The sequence below is a fragment of a genome, unplaced genomic scaffold (genome assembly GCF_019419815.1).
Source record: "Pyrus x bretschneideri cultivar Hongxiangsu unplaced genomic scaffold, Pyrus_bretschneideri_v1 Contig70, whole genome shotgun sequence".
NCBI classification, from domain to species: domain Eukaryota; kingdom Viridiplantae; phylum Streptophyta; class Magnoliopsida; order Rosales; family Rosaceae; genus Pyrus; species Pyrus x bretschneideri.
The window spans coordinates 61,556-70,594 of NW_025999810.1; the positions used below are offsets into that span (position 1 = coordinate 61,556).

At 36.8% G+C, this 9,039-nt stretch overlaps 1 long non-coding RNA gene across 2 annotated transcripts; it reads left to right on the forward strand.

Annotated features, from left to right (window-relative positions):
* The first annotated feature begins 3,090 nt into the window (after positions 1–3,090).
* On the forward strand, positions 3,091–5,999 carry LOC125472662. Of its 2 annotated transcripts, none has more exons than XR_007254583.1 (5): positions 3,091–3,523; positions 4,217–4,948; positions 5,040–5,284; positions 5,375–5,455; positions 5,545–5,999. It is a non-coding gene; the product is annotated as an uncharacterized LOC125472662 (long non-coding RNA). The 2 variants fall into 2 exon arrangements; XR_007254584.1 differs by having other exon boundaries at positions 3,420–3,478.
* The last annotated feature ends 3,040 nt before the right edge of the window (positions 6,000–9,039 follow it).

Genomic DNA, 9,039 nt, shown 5'->3' on the forward strand with positions numbered 1-9,039 from the left:
TCCCTATTTGTTTAAAAGTTGATTTCTGCATTCTAAGGGAATTCTAGGTCTTAATTTCTTTACTTTACTCACTATTGCTTAAAGAACTTTTGTTTATCCCTACCTTTCCTTGTTAGCCAATACCCCAAGCCCCGTTACAACCCTTGACTTCTATCTTGAGTGTTGTGCATTTCAATTGTGGAGTTTGAATTTGGTATGAGCATATGGTGTCACTGGTTCTCGCATCTAAGTAGTAGCATTCCATTCATGAGATCATATCTAAACACATTTAATTATTCCAGAAATTGCGTTCTTTGTTATAACATATGTGAGTACTAGTCTTTCATGTTTACATTAATCTTCTCACATATAACTAGTGTAGGGTGTGTAGTCAGAAAAGATGAGTGAAAATTGAGTGCATAACTAGTGAGGAATTGAGGGAATTCTCTAAGGCATGTTACTACATTCAAAATGTGTTTTAATTGATTAAATGCGAACTAGTGAATGGTGACTATGATTAAGTATGTCCTTGAGGGGAAGGAAGACTAAAAACTATGCGAGTAATGATCTTTGACATGTCATGTTTCATTAGAAATCCCTGAGGTAATCGTTGGAAGGTTTAGGTTTTGTTTGTTTGTTTTGTTTCGTCTTGTTTACTTTAGTTGTTTTGTTTTGCTCGAGGACTAGCAAAAGTTAAGTGTGGGGGAATTTGATAGGAGCATATTCATGCGACTCAATTAGCTTGTTCTCGTGCATTTATGTTGTGTTTACTTAGCTATTTTAGTGTTTAAGGCTACTTTTGTGTATTTTCAGATTATAAGGCCAAAGTGTGCAAGAAGATGCAAATTGGAGTATTTTGGAGCGAAAGAGGAATGAATGAGTTGAAGATTTGAAGAAACGACGAATTCCTACGCCAACGATGAATTCTTACCAAAACGAAGAATCCTACTCAAACAAGGCTTCCTATTTTAGGAAAGTTGACCCTAAGTTTCCCGTTTTGGTAACCTTTCCTAATTCTAAACGTCCATATTTTCTAGCCACTTTATAGGCCTCGTATGCACTTTAGGACACAAAACCAAGGCCCTAGCCCTATTTCCCTTCCTAGCCGCACCTTTATATTTATGTTTTAATTTCCTATTTTCGTAAGCCTTTGATTTAATTTTAAATAAGCTAGGGTTAGTTTTCTGAAACCCTACACATAATTTCCACCTAGCCGCAATTCCCATTTTTCATGCATTTGTTTTATTCAGCCACCATTCTATTTTTCTAACCTAATTTCATTCAGGCCGTGGCATCCATTCACCCTAAAATCATCTTCCCATTCTCTCCAAAAAGCCGCACCTACACACCATTCTTTTTGTCTTTTAGCCGCATAAATCATTCCAGCAGCCCCCCAAAACCGAGCCACCATCCCATAAAATATCAACCAGCCGTGACTCCCCTTGACAGCCGCATTTTTGCCCATTATTTCCACCCTAACCCGTGCACCATATCCCATAATTATTCATACAAGCAGCCGCAACAATATCCCATATTTCTTCCCCTTAAGCCGTGACTAATTCCTACCCTACTGCAGTCCCGTGCCTTTCATCCAGCAGCCGCAACCATTCTCCCATTATTCCAAAATTTGCCGCAGCCATAATTCTCCCATTTCATTCATAATCAGCCGCACCATTCCACTACCATTGCCGTGCCTTTTCTCCACCCTTCCAGCCACCATAAATCCATCCCTAAACCAGAAAATCAACCAAAAACACCATTTAACCTCACTGTCGCAGCAAGGAGAAGAGGAAAGAGGACTTAGACGCGCAGAAATTCAAGTGGATTCGTTGGGCGTTCTAGGTGTAATCGTTCCTTTGTTCTTTATGTTTAAATTCAATTTTATTTTTCTTGTTGTGAATATGAGAGGCTAAATCCCCCTAGTTAGCTAGGGGGTGATTCGAAACCATGTTTATGCTTGCAATATGAATTGATTACTTTTGGTTGGAATTTCATGATTGGTGAATTCAATTTGTTTAACTGCTTGATCGATAACTTATTTATGTATGTTTATTGAGAGTGCACGCTTAATTTTCATGCATGAATATGACGCTAGAATATAAGTGAGTTTCACCTAATAGTTATGAATTTATATTCACAAGTAGTGGAGGTTGCTTATAAACAATCGCGTTAAATGAATTCTTGGCACTAGTTTCATGCTCATCATAGTAACGAATGCCTCGTCGACACTTATAGTTTTCATGATGCTTAATGATCTTTGATTGTATCTTTATTGTGCTTTTCACGTAAAGGACTTTTGGAGAATGTTTTGAATTGCGTTGCACTAACCCATCCAATTCACTAACTTAAGGAAAACTTGACGGTTAATTTAAGCGGACCTAATTAACCCGGGGTGTTGAGTTTCATAATTCATCGAAAGACCAACTGAAAATCAAAGTGTATGCAAGTGTGACATGTGTGGAGAAGAACCTTCTAGCTAGCATTCATTCCATATTTCATCACATTCATATTTAAATTCTGCATTTAAATTACAATTTGTGCATTTAATTTATTTTCCTCAAAATCTCAATCCCCCTTTACCTTAGTGTCTAATTTAGTTAGAAAGTGTCTTAGTTTGTGTTTATAAGTGTTTTGTATTTTTTTGAGTCCTTTGATTTGTTTTAGTATTTTATTGTTTAGTTTTACATTCTTTGAGTCTAGTTTAGTGTTTTTAACGTTTGTTTTACGTTTTTGAGTCAGTTTCCAAGTGATTTTGCAATCCCTCCTAATCCCCGGTTAAGAACGATCCCTACTTATTTATATACTACAATTGTCACAAGAGGGTTTTAATTTGTGTGCTTACTTAGTTCGCATCATACAGGTGGCTTCTTATGAGGGTATAATCATTATCTTACCTTGCTATACTTTACTTATGCTTTGTATCACGTGTGAATGGGTCCATACCCGCTCACTGTGTACTCGTATATTGAGGCACTTTTAGATTTAAATTTATTCATAGTTTACACATTATCACATATTTATGGCTTCGTCACCTTTCAGGTGTCGACCAGCACAACTCGATTCGGAGTTCTAGTGGACAATTCGGGTTGGGGTGTGTCAATAATTCGTCCCTAAAGGTCCTTCAAAATTTCCCAAATTAAAATGTAGGCGCTTTTTTTTTTATTTTTTTTTATTTTTTTAAATGTTCATGAACTATTGCATGACGAAATGTGCTAGATTCGTCACTCTTTGTTGTTATGGGTGTCAAATTAGTTTCTTTTCATTGCGCATTGTTCTCAAAATTAGCCAAAAATTGGGCCTTTTTTTTAATTTTTAATTTCATTAAAGGTAAAGTCATTCGCATTATTAGTTCCAGATAGCCTTTCTTTCTCTCATTTTCCAAAACTTATCTCTCTCACTTGAATTCTCTCTCCCTCGAACTCTCTCTCCCTACAACTCTTTCTCTCTCTGCAACTCTCTCTCCCTCAAGCTCTCTATCCCTGTAACTCTCTCGCTCCTGGTAACCTCTCTCCCATAAACTTTATCTCTCTTTCTCAACTTTGAGGTAAATTTCATTTGTTTTCTTCATTTGTTAATTATTTTAGTTGTATGGTATTTGTGGATTGATTACGTATTAGGGTATTAGGCATTAGGGGTTAGGGATTTAGGGATTTTGCCAGTTTGGGTATTTACGGATTTTAGAAATAGGGAATTTAGGAATTTGGCAATTTGGGGAATAGGGCTTGGGGTGGGCGTCAAAGATGGGTGGTGGGGTGTGAGGGTTAGGTTGGGGTGGAGGTGCCGTGAGGTGAGGGTTAGTTTACGATGTTCATTTGTTAACTTTAAAATCATAGGTTTAGGATTTTAGTTTAATTTTTTAATTTTAAGATTAAAATTTTAGTTATAGGTGTAATATTATTAATATAGGGTTAAAATAAAAAAGGATTTAGATGACGTATTACTTGTTGGGATTAAATTGTTAAATTAGTTAAATTTGTTAATATCTAAATCCTAGGTTTACAATTTTGATTTAATTTTATAAATTTAGGATTAATATTTAGGTTATAGGTATAAATTTAAAATTTTTTGTTTTACTTTTTTAATTTTTAGGGTTGCTTTTACAATTTCATAAATTTTGTGTTATGTATAATTATAGGGTCCAATTTTTACTTTTTAAATTATAGGACTTTGTATTGATTATATAAATGGGTATTAATAACATAGTTTTAAATGTTTGTCACTCAATTTGATTTTGTAGATGTCGCAGTTAATTAGGCAGCGTAGGTCAGTGAGTATGTCCCCGTTGACACCTCCACCACCAACGAGTACAATTGCCATCACTCCACCAGCACTAGCCCCAACGTCGAGGGTTGTCTTACCTCTACCCTAGGCCTCGATGTTTGCAATGCCTAAGTCATCTACTTCTTTGGTGACTCATCCATTACTGAGCACCCAACGGACTCATCGACAAGCCCAGATTACCGACGAGGAAGAGGAGTCTGCATTGGATTCTATTGCAGATGGAGATGGAACCGACACAGATAATACATGTTTTTGTGAAAATTTCTAATTTAATAAATTTAATATACTATTATTCGGTTCCCTTATGTATGAATTGTTGGGTACTTGTGTTCGTTGTCTTGTATATTTGTTTGTAGGTTTTGGGAAATGTTGTATTTTTAGGGGAAGTTTTGTCGATTTTTCATAGATTATTTAATTTGTTTTTACACTAGCTTATTTCAATTTTGCAGCTCGTAAAAACACTAGGGGCCCATGCAGACTCATGGGCACCTCACAGCTCACCCGCACTACCCAGGAGCATATAAAGATTACGTGGGATGCTCGATATCAGGCGGCATCAACAAAGGAGCAGCACAATTGTTTGATCCAGGATATTGGCTCTGTTGTGCGTCACCACTGCCCCATGCAATGGGAGTCTTGGAGACTTGTTCCACAGGAGACCAAGGACATCGTTCTTCATGAGCTATCGGTTAGCAAAGTTTTTTTTTTTTCATTATTTTTTAAGTAAATTGTGAAAATTAATAACGGTTAACTTTGATTAATTTTTATCTTATTTATAGCATCACTATGAGCTCGAGGACCTTGATACCAATCAAACCAAATACATCCACAAACTTTTCATTGGACGGTTCACTCAGTGGAAGAGTGACCTCCACAAGTATTTCTAGAAATTCGACGATTCGGTTGTCGCTCTAGCACATGGGTGCCCCTAGCCAAGGCCAACACAATAAATAGGTTGAAGAAGAAGCTTCTCCACCACTTCGGCTCCTGACGCTTCTCATATAGAATAAAGGAGTGACGTCAGGTAACCACGTTTAAAGAAAAAAAAAATAATATTACTTTTACTCTAAATTACACGACTAATAACTCATGTCTTTATTAATTTTTAATGCAGACGAGGTCGAAGTTTTCTGAGATTGACACATTCAAGGAGGTGTATGTGTGGCCTAGCGATGTGTTGACGGAGGATCTCCATGTAAGTCTTTGTAATTTTTAAATTTATAATTCTTATTCATTTTAAATAAATGTTAAATAAATATTAATTAACTTGCTTTATAATTATAGGCTACTATGGTCGAGAGGAGTCCGGTTGTCCTTGAGGAAGTGGCTTCATAGATTCCCCCTGACACCCCGATGGAGGAGTTGCCTCCCCCCTCCCAAGATGCTTGTCTTTGTATCATGACGGACACCCTCGACCAGAAACTCGGTCCTAAGCAGGGGAAGGTGTATCGAGGCATGGGAAATGCCTGCCATCGTGAGATAGGAGCCTCATCTTCCACCTCCACCTTGGTACATATCGCATCATTGACGAAGCAAGTAGCGGAGAGGCTTCAACATCCCCGCCAGTACACCTTCTCCTACCACACCTTCGACCTCCCAAGCCTCCAACCTAACACAGCCGACTACCGAAGCTGACTCTAATGACTTTTTATTGTACTTTTTTTTTTAATTAAACATTTGTACTTTTAAAATTTTTCCCAGCTTGTACATTCTTTTTTATATTTATTTTTAATTAATATTCTTCTTTATCAATTACTGTTCCTAATTCAATTAACCAAACAAAATTATTTTGTTTAAAATTCAGTTTATAAATAATTAAAAAAAAAAAAAATAACAATGGCTTGCACGACGAAATAATTCGTCATCCTATTAACAAACGCAATGACAGAGTACAATCTTGCAGTAAGGAGAGCTTCATCCCATAAAACTATACGCGACGAATGAGTTATTTGTCACTCTTTCTTGTGCCACGAACATCTTTATCCCCTTAAACTTCATGCGACGAGTTCTATTTCATCGTGCCTATAGGTATGTGCGACGATTGGACTTCGTCCCTATACATTTTATGAGACAAACTTAGTTTTTGTTGCACAAAAAACTTTGCGTGACGTCTTTTTTTTATTCGTCATGCAATACCTTTCTTTATGAGCCTTGCACGACAAACACAGCACAACAGATTTTTCGTTGTTTATCATTTTACGCAGCCAAATTTCGCTTTATGCGACGATTTCTGTTTCATTGCCAAAACTGTTTTATGCAGTAGTGTACATTATAACAGGTATGCAATCATTACTACAATATGTGGACTTAGGTTTATGTATGGTGTGTATTTATTACAACATGGGTCTATTCGAAACCCCTTGGCATCCATGTCATGGTTTCTCAAACACACACAATTGTTTCTTGATCGAAACATACACACAATAAGTTGACTAAATATTACTAGTAATCTATTAGGGTTGGCCAATGAACATGGTAAGAAGCAACAAATAAGCCTCTTTTGGTTGATCATCATCGAGCCAAGTTTTATATTTTGTCCAAGTATTCATTTATCACCTTCTGTAGCGCTTTCCATTTTGCTTCCAAAATTTATAAATTATACAACTAGTCATTGATATTGTGATATCTGTTGAAGCTGCTAGTTCTGTTATCTTATCTTTAATAGATCAAATGAAAGCATAGAATAATAGAGGGGAACCGGGAGAGAGAGAGAGAGAGAGAGAGAGAGAGAGAGTGATGAAGTTAGCTAGGGTTTCACTGGAGACTCTTGTACATGACCCCGTTACCCTTGTAGCTATTATATCCAATCATGCGTACAGCCAACGGAGATACTATGGGCTTCCTTCCCTTCTTTAATGCCTTACTCACTGAGCACAATCTCTACCCCAGATCCGGCCACCTATTTACAAGTATTACTATATTGAGGCTTTGGGTCAATGTGGTATGATGTACCATGCGTCATCACTTTTTATGTATGATGACTCCTCGTAAGACGCATCGAAATTGCCGGAGAGCTACATTTTCTATTCTGTTTTTGGTTTAGAAGAAAATACTTCTTCACTCTTAACTTTTTTTTTAGAGTTAAAAACCTTTTTGTCACTGTGTTTATGTTTAAATCCATTTTTGTCACGAATTTTTTTTTTTGAACAAACGATATTATCTACATTAAGGAAGAAGGGATGAGCTTAGCCTCATAATAGGCTAGCAATAATGTGGTTCAAACTCGCCTTTGGCGGGAATCAAACTTAAGACCTCTCACTTACAAGTGAAGAGGAATACCACTAGACTATAGTACTAAGTGGCTGGTCATAGTATTTTTAATTTAGTATTTTGTCACTGTTTTATAAAGTTTATAATCTTAGTCACTTTTGTTAACTTTATGTTAAAATGATTAATTATTCATTTGTTAATTAAAAATTATTTTGAAGTTGTAAGTTTATTTAATTGAAGAACAATAGAGAGGGAGAGAGAGGGGCGTGGCAAGGAGTATAGATAGATTTGATGATTTATGAGGTATGTATCTCACACTTTTTTTTGCTAAACAAGGAAATTTAATTAGATAGCTCTAGTACAACCATGCCCCATACAATAAAAAAGAAAGCATTGTAAGCATTATTAGGTATACAAGCATTCCAAATGTGCAGATTTTCAACTTGATGCCAAAACGTTACTAGTGCATCTACCACAAAATTTGCTATTCGAAAAATATGAGCCCACCCAATCTCGAAGAAGAAATAGGAGAGCTAATTGACATCACCCAGAACTGACCTTAGGTTCCAAGGAATGTTACATCGGCCTTGAACATCATCAATTATTAACTTTAGATCTCCTTTGATAATTCACCCAAAACTCGTCCCGTGGAACAGCTTGTTCCACTCATTTTAGGCGCACCAAACGTGGGACGGAACGCTTTGTCCTACTTTGTTCCGTCCCGTCTCACGTACCAAACGGTACCTAAGCGCCGTTGCCTCCGCCACGGGGATGGTGTTTTCTCCCCAGTTTTGAGGCCCAACAATGACCGGTGTACCAACGTGATCTCTAGTAATGAAACCTGCCGCCGCCAAGCTTTGACAGACAAGCCCATCAAAGTTGATTTTGACAAAATGGTCCTTAGGTTTGGTCCAAGTAATCCTTTCCATGCTCCTTCCCGCAACATGAGCTCGAACCATATTGTTGGCTGAGAAAAAAGCTTTTCTAATACTGTCCGCAATACTAATCCTGGTTCTTGCCATAGGTTTAGACTTTCTAAAAGCAAAATCATTTCTGTCATTCAAAATTTGCCAACAAACTAACAAAGCCTTACTTAAATGGCTCAATTCCATATTATCTAAATTAGGCAGAGTATTTAGCCAGTCTATTAGACTCGCACTATTCCTAGCGGTGTTATGACCCCAAACATCCTTCGCATATTGACATTCCAGGAAAAAATGATTTTGGTCTTCAAGATTCAGATTACTATAAAGGCAATTAGTATCAATGTTCTTGATATACTTATCTTTTTCCTGGTTTGTAATCTATTTCTAATTTGTAGCCAACTGAACGTTTTTTTATTTTGGTGGTATAGTTAACTTCCACATTTTGCTCAAAAGCTTCAGACTTGTAATATGTCAACATATCATTTTGTCACCAAGTAGCAGATTTAACAGTGGGCTTACCATTAGCATTAGCTCCCTACACAATACAATCTCTAGTCTCCTGGAGAGGAATAGAGATGTGACATATTTTCCTCGCAATATTTCATCCGCATACTGGGTCAGCATATTCCAATCCTAGCAATTA